At 38.8% G+C, this 13857-nt stretch overlaps 1 pseudogene; it reads left to right on the top strand.

Moving 5' to 3' along the window:
- Positions 1-619: 619 nt before the first annotated feature.
- On the top strand, positions 620-12509 carry LOC116533132 (annotated as a pseudogene).
- Positions 12510-13857: the final 1348 nt, after the last annotated feature.

Below are 13857 nucleotides of genomic sequence, written 5' to 3'. Positions count from 1 at the left end.
TGTCAAAGATATACACACACACACACACACACACACACACACACATATATGCACATAGACCCATTTACTGCTAAATTGCAGCAAATTAAGATACACAACAGGTCAAATGCCTCTTTTATTATATACCACTAGAATAATAAATATTTATAGAGTTTAAATTTATAATATTTTAACCTGGTCTTGTAATTCATGAATGTAAAATTGGGAAAGCACCAATTTATTCATTCATTGCATAAAATAATAGTAAATAGAAGTTCCTCTTCAAAGCTTTCTTCTTATTAAGAATGAATAATAGCTTCATCAAAGGTTGATTTATTCTAAAGCCTTTTGTTAATAATCCTAAGTAGCTGTTAGTTATAATAAAGAAATAGGTATATTCTGTGTTCCTAGTTCTTATACTATGGCCCAGATATTTACCCTGGCATGTCTGGATAAGCCCAGGCAGGCCTCAGCCCATAGTTAATTCCCCTTTATTATTTGGAAATGTTATTGCTTCGTTAAGCCTTTTGTAAATAATTTTCTCTTTTCCTTTGTTCTTTCTTGCCTTTACCCTTTCAAGAAAAGTTTTGAATTATTAGCCAATCACTATAGTTTAGATTGTGAGGCCCAGCTCCAGCCAATGAAAGCAGGGCACAGCAGTAGCGTCCAGTCCATAAGGGATGAATATGTCTGCCTTTTGTCCTGCCAGTATTCTTGTGGCAAACTGATGGTGAGTGTACCCTTTCTGCTGAAGTAAAGTTGCCTTGCTGAGAGAAAATTTATATTTGAGTGCTACTTCTTTTGCAGCACCAAAAATTTACATATAATACGCATTCATTTATTCTAATAACCATTGAAGTCTATTGTGTATAAAGTGGTGTGCTAGGCAGTGAATTTTCAAAAATGTTCAATGCTCAGTAATTGTTTTAAATAAACTTATGCAAAATATCAACTAAAACAACTATAAGACATATTTGAGTAAGTGAATAACAATCCGAGGGATCCATACTTGTAAGATTTCAGTGACTTATTTGATGTCTATTAAATACCAGTTTTACTGTTTTATTAGTCAAATGTACTACTAAAAGTTTTCACATTTCAAAATCATAAATAAATTCTGACAAATGAAAAAGGTCATTCGCTGCCTTAAAATTCTTCAGAACTGCTATAAAATATATTCTCCATGGGATACTAATTAATTTCAAAACTAACATTTCTGTTAATTACCCTTGAGCAACACATAAATGTTACAAGACCATTGCTGGTAAAGAGATGACTGGTTGCTTGTGGAACAGAAAGAAATGAAATGGAATGGACTGACTTTTCTTTTCCTTTTCTTTTCTTAAAGACAGTTATTAAGATATTTAATCTACATTCAATTTTACTTAAAAATAAAAAAAGAACTCAAATAATTTACTCACTTTGTTGTGGAAATTTTACTTTCATAAATTTTTTAAGGGATAATTAAGAACTTGCATAAAGAGTTACTTACAAAAGTGTTCTTAAATCCTTGATTATAACAAAATAACTGAAGCACTATTCAGTGGAAAAATATATATACCTAATATATCTGTTCATATACCTCATATATCTTTTCCCATATGTATAGATATACACAATTCATAATAATTAAAACTGGGCCTAGTAATATATACAATGATGCCAACCACAGTGTAGAAGCTATGGTGGTAGATTTCTTTATTTTGCTTGCCTGAATATTCAGAATTTTATAATTTTCTGTAGCAAGTCTTCACTGTTAATTAAAAAAATAATAATAAACACTCAACGCTGAGGTTTTGTAACTTTTAAGCGTTAAGAATATACTTTTTAAAAATCTTTCCCCATTTTATGAGCCTCATGAAATGCAAAGTTAATCTGGATGTCCATAAATTTGTTTCCTGACTGTTATCGCCATGCTTCTCTACCCCTCCTCAATACGCATCCCAAAGACTTTGTGTCAGTATCATTGGGAAAGTCATTCTTTTCTCTGAATCTCAGTTTTTCTTCTCTATATAATAAAGGCATTAGAGTGGGTTCTCTTTGTACTTTAACATTTAGTATTTTATGATACTCAGTGACATTCTAGGAAGTCTTCAGAATGTAGCCCCTATAGCCTTGATTGGTTCAACATATAGCTTTATTACCACACAGGTGAATGTAGTTTATTTTTTATTGATCAAACAAAAGCCTAATCACTGGACATTGATTTTCTCTCCTAGTCTACCCTAAATTTCCTGCAGTGCAGCCCTTCTAGTGAAGATATATTTTGTTTTATTTTTCCTCAACATCTCTCCTTTAGTCCATGTGATTTTCATGAAATTGTGAATGTAGGGTGATCATTTGATGTGAAAGCATCAAGGACAAAGAACACAGTGCTGCTGGCTACAGTTTTGCTGGCTGCATAAAAAAAAAAACAAAAAAAAAAACATGGAAAAATGTTCAAAGTCACTATTCATCAGAGCAATGCTATTATTGAAATGTTAAAAACAAGAGGTGTTCACATGGATGAAGAGAAAAACAAATGCTTATACATTGTTGGTAGGAATGTAAATTAGTTTTACTTCTATGAAAAGCAGTATGGAGACTTCTCAAAAAACTAAAAGTAGAACTACCATTTGATCCAGCAATCCCACTGCTGAGTATCTACCCTAAGGAAAATAAATTACATTTAAAAAGATACCTGTACTCGTATGTTCATAGCAACACTAGTCACAGTAGCAAAGTCATTGAACCAACCTAAATATCCATCAAGGGCTGACTGGAAAAAGAAAGTGTGGTATATATACACAATGAAATACCATGCGACCATAGCAAAATGAAATCATGTCCTTTGTGGCAAAATGGATGGAGCTGGAGACCATTGCCTTAAGTGAATTAATTCAAAAACAGAAAACCAAATACTGCATGTTCTCACTTATTTAGTGGGAGCTAAACAATGGGCACAAAATGATATAAAAATAATAGACACTGACCACTCCGAAAGAAGGGAAGATAACAGGGGAGCAACGGTTTAAAAATTACCTAATGGGTACAATGTTAACTCTTTGGGTAATGGGTGCGCTAGAAGTCCAGTCCCCACCATAATGCAATATACACATATAGTGAACATGCGTATTTACCCACCTATGAATCTAAAATTAAATAAAATTAAAAATTTTAAAAAGATCCCATTTTGAAAAGCAGAAAGTATGACTGACATATAGAAGACATCAAAATTGAGAGAACGGAGGAAGGAAAATAAATATACTGATAACATTTGTTCAGCCTTTGGATTAAAATGGCATTACATCAATCTTACATCCTGGATGTCCCAGATATATAACACAATATCTTTCTCTTTCTTAATTAAGTTTTACTGGACTTCTGGATCCTGTAGTCAAAATAGTTCTGGTAATTAAAGACTGACAATTGTTCTATTTATTTGTGTTTTGTTTTGTTTTTTGTTTGTTTGTTTTGTTTTTGAGACAGATTCTCTCTCTGTTGCCCGGGCATTCTAGGAAGTCTTCAGAATATAGTCCTTACAGCTTTAATTAGTTCAATATATAGCATTATTCCTATATATGTGAATACCCATAGAGGTGCAATGGTATGATCTCAGCTCACTGCAACTTCTGCCTCCCGGGTTCAAGCAATTCTCCTGCCTCAGCCTCCTGAGTAGCTGGGATTACAGGTGTGCACCACCACACCTGGATAAGTTTTGGATTTTCAGTAGAGATGGGGTTTCACTATGTTGGTCAGGCTGGTCTCAAACCCCCGACCTCATGATCCACCCACCTCCCAAAGTGCAGGGATTACAAGACTGAGCCACCACACCTGGTCTGGCTTAAACTTTTCCCCAATGCCTACTATAAATTCTGTATTTTATAGCATACTCTCTATTGATCAAAATGCATGAGAAAATTTCAACCATTTAATTTGCACCTTCTAGGAAACAGGTAATTTTTTTTGTTCCATAATATTCAAAAGTTTAGCTAACCATTAGAAGCAAAAAATATCTCGGTCGGTAATATAAAACCTACATTTCTGTATTGGTGTCAACAGTTAGCAGAAAGTCTGCCTCACAGTAAATTGACATCAAGAGACAGAAGAAAAAGTATTTGTTGTATTCTATAAAATCACTGTAGGACCACAACTGAACATGTCTTCTGCATCACATCAAATCATCTTTGCCTCACCTCTTAGTTCAGTCACTGTTGGCAGCCACTGGCCCTTACCTCTTGCGTTAGTTTGTTTTCACACTGCTATAAAGATACTACCTGAGACTGGGTAATTTATAAACTAAAAAGGTTTGATTGACTCACAGTTCTGTATTGCTGGGGAGGGCTCAGGAAACTTACAATCATGGTGGAAGATGAAGGGGAAGTGGGCACCTTCTTTACAAGATGTCAGGAAAGAGAGAGCATATAGAAGAAACTGCCACATTTAAAACATCTGATCTTGTGAGAACTCCCTCATTAACATGAGATCAGCATGGAGGAAACAGCCCCAATGATTTAATCACCTACTGCGAGGTCCCTCCATCAAAACGTGGGGATTATGGGCATTAAAATTAGAAACAATATTTGAGTGGGGACACAGAGCCAAACCATATCACTGCATCCATGGCCCCGCCCAAATCTTATGTCTCATGCTTTAAAACACAACCCTGCCTTCCCAACAATCCCCCAAGATCTTAGCTCATTTTAGCATTAACCCAAAAGACCAGGTTCAAAGTTTCATCCAAGACAAGGCAAGTCCCTTCCACATATAAGCCTGTAAAATAAAAAGCAAGTTAGTTATTATACTTCCAAGTTATGATGGGGGTACAGACATTAGGTATGTGTTTCTACTTCAAATGGCAGAAATTGGCTGAAACAAAGGGGCTACATGCCCCATGCAAGTCCAAACGCCAACAGGGCATTCACTGAATCTCATCGTTCCAGAATAATCTCCTTTGACTCCATGTCTCACATTTATGGCACGCTGATACAAGGGGTGGGCTCCCAAAGTCTGGGGCAGCTCCACCTCTGTGGCTCTGCTGGGTCCAGCCCCTGTGGCTGATTTCATGGGCTAGCATTCGGTACCTGTGAATGCCAGGCATTCATGGTGCAAGCTGTTGACAGATATACCAATCTGGAGTCTGGAGGACACTGGCCTTCTCACAGTTCCATTAGGCAGTGCCCAGTGGGAGCTCTGTTCGGAGCTCAAAATCCACATCCCCCTCTCACTGCCCTAGCAGAAGTTCTCCATGAGAACTCTGCCCCAGCAGCAGACTTCTGCCTGGACATCTAAGCATTTTCATACATCCTCTGAAATCTACCCAGAGGCTCCCAAAACTCAACTGTTAACTTCTGCACATCCACAGGCCCAACACTACATGAAAACCACCAAGACCTGGAGCTCGCACCCTCTGAAGCAACACCCTGAGCTGTACATTGGCTCCTATTAGCCATGGCTAAAGTTGGAATGGCTGGGACACAGGGTGCCATATTCTGAGACTGCACAGAGAAACAGGGCCCTGGGCCTGGCCCACAAAACCAGTTTTCAGCCCTAGGCCTCTGGGACTGTGAAGGGAAGAGCTGCCACGAAGATCTCTAAAATGCCCTGGAGATATTTTCCCCATTGCTTTGGCTATTAACAATTTGCTTTTAATTACTTATGCACATTTCTGCAGCCACCTTGAATTTGTCCCCAAATTTTTTTTTTTCTTTTCTTTTCTACTACATGATCAGGTTGCAAATTTTTCAAACTTTTGTGCTCTGCTTCCCTTGTAAACATAAGTTCCAATTTCAGACCATCTCTTTGTTAACCCATACGACTAAATGCTTTCAGAATCAGCGCAGTAACCTCTTGAAATTACTGCTTAGAAATTTCTTCCACTAGAAACCCTAAACTACCTCTCAAGTTCAAAATTCCTCAGAGCTCTAGGGCAGGGACAAAATGACATCAATCTCTTTGCTAAAGCATAGTACAAATGACCTTTGTTCCAGTTCCCAATAAGTTTATCATCTCCCTCTGAGACCTCCTCAGTTTGAACTTAATTGTCCATATCACTATCAGCATTTTGGTCAAAACCATTTAACAAGTCTCTAGAAAGTTCCCGACTTTCCCAATCTTCCTGTCTTCTGGAACAGCCCTCCAAACTGTTCCAGCCTCTACCATCACCCAGTTTCAATGTCAATTCCACATTTTCAGGTCATCTTTATAGCAGTGCCCCACTCCCAGTACCAAACTCTATATTAGTTCATTTTCACACTGTTATAAAGATACTAGCTGAGACTGGGCAATTTATAAACAAAAGAAGTTTAATTGACTCACAGCTCCACATGGCTCATGAGGCCTCAGGAAATTTACAATCATGGCAGAATGTGAAGGAGAGGTAGATATCTTCTTCATAAGGTGACAGGAGAGGGAGAGAGCACAGGAAAACACTGCCACTTTAAAAACCATCAGATCCCATGAGAAGTCCCTCACTATTTGGTATAGACATCCAAGTATCACCAGGAAGTGATCAGTCAGCAAGCCATTTGACCATTTTTACAAATTGCTGATGGATTTTTTTTCCTTTTCCTGAATTCACTGCCTAATAAATTCTCTGAAAGTGATCTGTAACCTAATGGTTCAATTTAGCCTCTACTGCCTTAATTTTACTTTAATTACTTTTATTGTAATTAAAATATTTACTGTCATATTAACTTTGGAGGCCAAAAAATTTCATCTTTGAGAAGGTATTATGTACAGGCTCTTTGTTACATGAGAAACATGTAACAGACTAATCTTTCTGTAAAATCCTGATATGGTTTTGCTCTGTGTACTCACCCAAATCTCATCATGAATTGTAATCCCAACATGGTAAGGGAAGGATATGGTGGGAGGTGATTGGATCATGAGGGTGGTTTCCCCCATGCTGTCCCTGTGATGGTAAGTGAATCCTCACAAGATCTGGTGCAGTTCCCCCTTCCCTCTCCTACCAGCACAGAAGATGTGCCTGCCCTCCCCTTCACCTTCTGCCATGATTGTAATTTTCCTGAGGCCTCCCCAGCCATGTGGAACTGTAGAACCTCTTTTTTTGTTTTTATAAACTACCGAGTCTCAGATAGTTGTTTATAGCAGTGTGAAAATTGATGAATACAGAAAACTGGTACTGGAAGTAGGGCACTGCTATGAAGATACCTGAAAATGTGGAAGTGACTTTGGAACTAGGTAGCAGTAGAAGTTGGAACAGTCTGGAGGGCTGTTCCAGAAGACAGCAAGATTGGGAAAGTCTGGAACTTTCTAGAGACTTGTTAAATGGTTTTGATCATCAGTTTGGAGGGCTCAGAAGACAGGGAGATGTGGGAAAGTTTAGAACTTCCTAAAGACTTGTTAAATGGTTTTGACAAAAATGCTGATAGTGATTTAAACAATGAAGTCCAGGCTGAGGAGGTCTCAGATGAAAATGAGGAACTTATTGGGAACTGGGGTAATGGTCACCCTTACTATGCTTTAGCAAAAAGATTGGTGGCATTTTGCCTCAATTTTAAGATCTGTGTTACTTTGAACTTGAGAGCCATGATTTAGGGTAACTAGTCGAAGAAATTTCTAGGCAGCAAGGCATTCAGGATGTGGCCTGGATGCTCTTAACAGCAGACAGTCACATGTGTTCACAAAGAGATAGTCTGAAATTGAAACTTATGTTTAAAAGTGATGCAGAGCATAAAAAGTTGGAAATTTTACAGTTTGACTATTCACTAGAAAAGAAAAGAAAAGAAAAACATTTTCTGGGAACAAATTTAAGCTGGCTTCAGAAATTTGCAAAAGTAATGAAAAGTCAAATGTTAAATGTTAATAGCCAAGAATAGGGAAAATGTCTTCACGGTATTCCAGAGACCTTCAAGGCAGCCCCTCCCATAACAAGAATAGACGCCTAGGAGGAAAAAAATGGTTTTGTGGGGCAGAACCAAGGCCTTACTCTTCTGTACAGCCTCAGAACATGGCAACTTGTGTACCAGCTACTCCAATTGCAGCTGTGACAAAAAGGAGTCAAAGTACAACTCAGGTTTTTGCTTCAGACTGTGCAAGTCCCAAGTCTCGCTGGCTTCTATGTTGTGTTGGGCTGCCTGTGGGTGCACAGAAAGCAAGAGCTGAGTTTTGAGAGCCTCCACCTAGATTTCAGAGGATGTATGAGAATGATTGGATGTCTAGGTAGAAGTCTGCTGCAGGGGCAGAGTTCTCATAGAGAACCTCTGCTAGGGCAATGCAGAGGGTCATATGGAGTTGTAGCCCCAAACAGAGTTCCCACTTGGGCACTGCCTACTGGAGCTGTGAGAAGAAGGCAAGCATCCACAGACCCCAGAATGGTAGATCCACCAATAGCTTATATTGTGTACCTGGAAAAGCCGCACAGGCACTCAATGCTAACCCATGAAAGCAGCCACGGTGGCTGGACCTGGCAGAGCCACAGAGGTGGAGCTCCAGAAGGCTTTGGGAGCCCAGCCCTTGCATCAGCATGCCCTGGATGTGAGACACCAGAGTGAAAGGAGATTATTTTGAAGCTATAAGATTCAGTGACTACTCTGCTGGATTTCAAATTTGCTTGGGGTCTGTAGCCCCTTTGTTATGCCCAATTTCTGCCATTTGGAATGGAAGCATTTACCCAATTCCTATACCACCATCATATCTTAGAAGTAACTAACTTGCTTTCTACTTTGCAGGATCATAGGTAGAAGGTACTTTGTCTCATATGAGACCATGGACTTGGATTTTGGATTAATACTGGAATGAGTTAAAACTTTGAGTAACTGTTGGGAAGGCATGATTGTGTTTTGAAATGTGAGAAGGGCAGGAGATTTTGGAGGGAACCTGGGCAGAATTATATGATTTGGCACTATATCCCCACCCAAATCTCATCTTAAATTGTAATTCTCACATGTCAAGGATGGACCTGGTGGGAAGTGATTGGATCTGGGTATAGTTTCCCTCATGCTACTCTTGTGATAGTTAAAGTGTGTGGCAGTCCCCTCACGACTGCTTCCATGTTAGATGTGTCTTGCTTCCCCTTCTCCTTCTGCATTGATTGTAAGCTTCCTGAGGACTTCCCAGCAATGAAGATATGCGAGTCAATTAAACCTCTTTTGTCAATAAATTATCCAGTCTCAGATGGTTCTTTATAGTAGTGTGAAATGAACTAACACAGATCCTGACAAGCGAAAACAAAAATAGCACCTCTAGTGCAGCAGAACTTGACCCATCAGTGGAGACAACCCTTTCTCTTTAGTTACCAGGGCATTTTTCCTTCTCTAATATTGTTGCCACAAGAACTCACATATTCATCATTTTTCTGGCTGTAAAATTATTATAAATATGCATCTTGAATTTTTGCTAGATACTTTTAGGCTTTTTAAAATTTACTTGCTCATACTCTTAAGTGTTAGCATAAGATTTTATATAACTATTCTCAGTAAACCTCCACTTCTACTAGGAATATCATTCTATTTGAAACTTAAGAGAAAATATTGTTTGAAGAATGGACAATTTATATGGTCTTTATGATATGATTTTTTTTCAAAGTTCAGTAGAGCCTCCTTTCTTATACTTTTATAGGTTCAAACTGTAGAGGAGTCATTCACCTGAATGAAAGGGTAACATAGAATGTAGTAACCTGTCATCCCAGGAGATCTTACTCTACACCAGGCTGGGATAATACTTGAACCATGCTGTGAATATATGGAATTTATTAATTCAATTTACAATATGCATTAATTATCTACCCTACTATGTAACAGACTATTTAAGGAATTAAGTATTATAAAAAAAGAGTAAAAAAGATATTTCCTTTCCTTCAAAGGTTAACTTATAAACAAATCTATAATTACTTAAAATAAATAAAATGTCACATAAATAAATATAATGTGGTAAGTTTTATGAAGAGTAGATAGAGAGTATATTAGGGTTTTTAAAAGGAGACATCAGGAAAATACTCCAGAAAAAAAATATTATTTGAGCAAACCTAGAGAATAAAATTAAGTTAACTAGGAGAACCAAGGAAAGACAGAAGAAGAGAAAGGATTTCAAAAACATGGACAAAGTTTTGTGTTTGGAGTGGACATGGAACGTAGACATGGCTGAAGGAAGGTCAGTGTAAATGAATTAATGCAAGTGAGAAGCAGCCCTCAACATGTGAGGTCCTGTAGACACCATAAGTAAAAAAGTGTTGATCTTTATCCTGAGAACAGAGAAAAGTGATGGAAGATTTTTAAGCAAGAATGTGTTTTTAGTGGGAAGACTTGGGGTCTTGGTAGAAGTTGATAAGACATTTTATTGGTCAGACTTTACCTTCATTTTACCAGGACTTTACTTATCAATAATCTTAATTCCATATAATTGCAAGGATAAATATTTTTTCCATTTTACTAGGTGTACTGAATAACTCTTAAATATCAAAGCACTCATATGCACACAGATATCTAGATTTACATGTATTCATACATGATATTTTATGCATAAATTTTATACATAAATAACCTTACCATTCACCTTTTTTTTTATAAGACAGAGTTTTACTCTTGTAGCCCAGGCTGGAGTGCAGCAGAGTGATCTTGGCTCACTGTAACCTACAGTTCCTAGATTCAGGAGATTCTCCTGCCTTAGCCTCCAAAGTAGCTGAGATTACAGACATGAACAACTACACTCAGCTAATTTTTTATATTTGTAGTAGAGATGGGGTTTCACCATGTTGGACAGGCTGGTCTCAAACTCCTGACCTCAGGCGATCCACCTGCCTCCGCATCCCAAAACCTTTCACCTTCTAATTTACTTTTTATTATGACATATCGTATTCTTTTAAAATTTTCAAAATTTTTACAGCAACATTACCTACTTCACAGTCTTAGTTTTATAAACAAATGAAAGAAAGCATCTATTATTTAAGGCCTAAAATTAAAGCCCAACATTAAGTGATGCCCTGACACCTGGGAGAAACTAGGGAACCTCATCTGGCCAAATTGCAAGTGTCCTTCTCCACCCTGCTTCTGCTTATAAGGTTCCCCAGCCACACAGCCTTCCCTATCAAGGAGATCAGGAACAGTTCCTGCTCATCCCTGAGTAGCAGGTTACAGCTTCTTGCTAGCCCCTAGAATTTTTAAAATAAGCCAATGCCATCCTCACACAGGAACTGGAGGTAACTTTAGCTTCTTGTTATTGCAAAGCCTGCTTCCCACAGCCCCTGGTTGTTCCCTGTCTTCCTGAGTGCAGCTCTTGTGTAGCCCCCTGCATAGCACAATGTTTACCTTCCTCTGGCTGTGAATATATGTAACTAATAAACCACTGCTGCCAAGTTCATCTGTTTAATGTGGGATGCCAGGTGTGCAGCCATCTTCATAATCCTTGGGCAGAATTCCTTCATCACAAATGATGTGTGTGATGGCTTGAATGTGTCCTCCTAAAGTTTGCGTGTTGGAAAGCTAATCCCCAAATTCAAATGCAGATTAGAGTTGGGACCTTTCGAAGATAATTACAATGAAATAAGGTTACCTGGGTCAGTAGGGGCAGGGTACCCATGATGGGACTGGTAACTTTGTAAGAAGAGAAAGAGAGCCCTGAGTTGACATGCATAACCCTTCTTATCATTTGATGCCTTCCCCCAACTTGTAATGCAGCAAGAAGGCCCTCACCAGATGCTTGCATCATGCTCTTGGGCTCCTCAGCCTCCAAAACTGTAAGTTAAATAAATGCCTTTTTAAAATAAATTATGCAGTCTGTGGTATTTTGTTGTAGCAACACAGAATGAACGAAGACAACCTGAAGATGATTAAAATAGTTTGTGGGGGAAAAACCAGCCTGTGCCTATTAAAGTATTGGAAAGATATTAAGTGATTTACAAATATAAATGCAACCTCTAAATTAAGCTAGTTCTCCCTTTTCCTGCTCTTAGAGTACTCTGTGCTCTTTTATAGATGAAAAAACTGGGGCTAAAGAAATAAAGTTGTTTTCTGAGTTTATACAATTACTGAATGCTAAAATTGAAATTTCAAGCCTTTACCTGTCTCAATCCAAAGCTCATACTATTCCTATTATGGCATATTGCAGTCATTTCTCCCACTTCAAACGTCACTAACAAGCAATGGTAAAAAATATACATATATTTTTAAATACATTTTTATAGGAGCGGAGGAGCCGCCGCGTCCCCTCGCCCAGTCTGCTCGCCAAGTCCCTCCGTTGCTGCCAAGATGATGTGTGGGCACCTTCTGCCACATAGCTGGCCACTGCCGAAACCCAGAATATAGCCCAACAGGTGAGGTCCCAGCTTGAAGAAAAAGAAAACAAGAAGTTCCCCATGTTTAAGGCTGTGTCCTTCAGGAGCCAGGTGGTTGCGGGGACAAACTACTTCATCAAGGTGCATGTCTGTGACAAGGAATTTGTCCACTTGTGAGTATTCCAAAGTCTCCCTCACGAAAAAAAGCCCTTGACCTGTCTAACTACCAGACTAACAAAGCCAAGCACAATGAGCTATCCTATTTCAGACCCTGACTTTGGACAGGGTCCTTCCACCAGAAGGCTGGTAATTAAGTGATTAACAACCAGTACCAGCCGCTCCAAAAGCATACCAAATGGTAAAGAGCATTAACACAATGAAGAAACTGCATCAACTAATGGGAAAAACAGCCAGCTAACATCAAAATGGTACGATCAAATTCACACATAACAATATTAACCCTAAATGTAAATGGACTAAATGCCCCAATCAAAAGACACAGACTGGCAAATTGGATAAAAAGCCAAAACCCATCGATGTGCTGTATTCAGGAAACCCATCTCACATGCAAGGATACATAAAGGCTCAAAATAAAGGGGTGGAGGAAGATTTACCAAGCAAATGGAGAGCAAAAAAAAAAGCAAGAGTCGCAATTCTCATCACTGATAAAATAGACTTTAAACCAACAAAGATCAAAAGAGACAAAGAAGGACATTACATAATGGTAAACGGATCAATGCAACAAGAAGAGTTAATGATCCTAAATATATACGCACCCAATACAGGAGCACCCAGATACATAAGGCAAGTTCTTAATGACTTACAAAGAGACATAGACTCCCACACAATTATAGTGGGAGACTTTAACACCCTATTGTGAATATTAGACAGATCAATGAGGCAGAAAATTAACAAGGATATCCAGGACTTGAACTCAGACCTGGACCAAGCAAACCCAATGGACATTTACAGGACTCTCCACCCCAAATCGACAGAATATACATTCTTCTCAGCACCACACGGCACCTACTCTAAAATTGACCACATAATTGGGAGTAAATCACTCCTCAGCAAATGCAAAAGAATGGAAATCATAACAAACAGTCTCTCAGACCACAATGCATTCAAGTTAGAACTCAGAATTCAGAAACTAACTTAGAACCGCAGAGCTTCATGGAAACTGAATAACTGGCTCCTGAATGTTAACTGGATAAACAATGAAATGAAGGCAGAAATAAAGATGTTCTTCAAAACCAACGAGAATGAAGACACAACATACCGGAATCCCTGGGACACATTTAAAGCAGTGTCTAGAAGAAAATATATCACAATAAATGCCCACATGAGAAGTAAGGAGAGATCTAAAATTGACACCCTATCATCAAAATTGAAAGAGCTAGAGGAGCAAGATAAAAAAAAAAAACTAAGGAGGATCCAAGATGGCCGTTTAGGAACAGCTCAGGATTGCAGCTCCCAGTGAAAGCGCAGACGGTGAGTGGACGCCGCATTTTTATTGCCGACGGACTGGGAAATTCCCAGGCGGAGGAGCTCCACAGGTCACCAGCGCGGCTGTTTCGGCCAGCGCGGCTGTGCCAGCCAGCGCCGCTGCTTTGCCCCACGCGGCAGCTTTGTCGGCACTCCAGAGCAGCGGTTCTCCATACAAAATA

The sequence above is a fragment of the Sapajus apella genome, unplaced genomic scaffold (genome assembly GCF_009761245.1).
Source record: "Sapajus apella isolate SASKATOON/1434 unplaced genomic scaffold, GSC_monkey_1.0 scaffold79, whole genome shotgun sequence".
Taxonomy (NCBI): Eukaryota; Metazoa; Chordata; class Mammalia; order Primates; family Cebidae; genus Sapajus; species Sapajus apella.
This window is presented reverse-complemented; position numbering and strand designations above follow the sequence as displayed.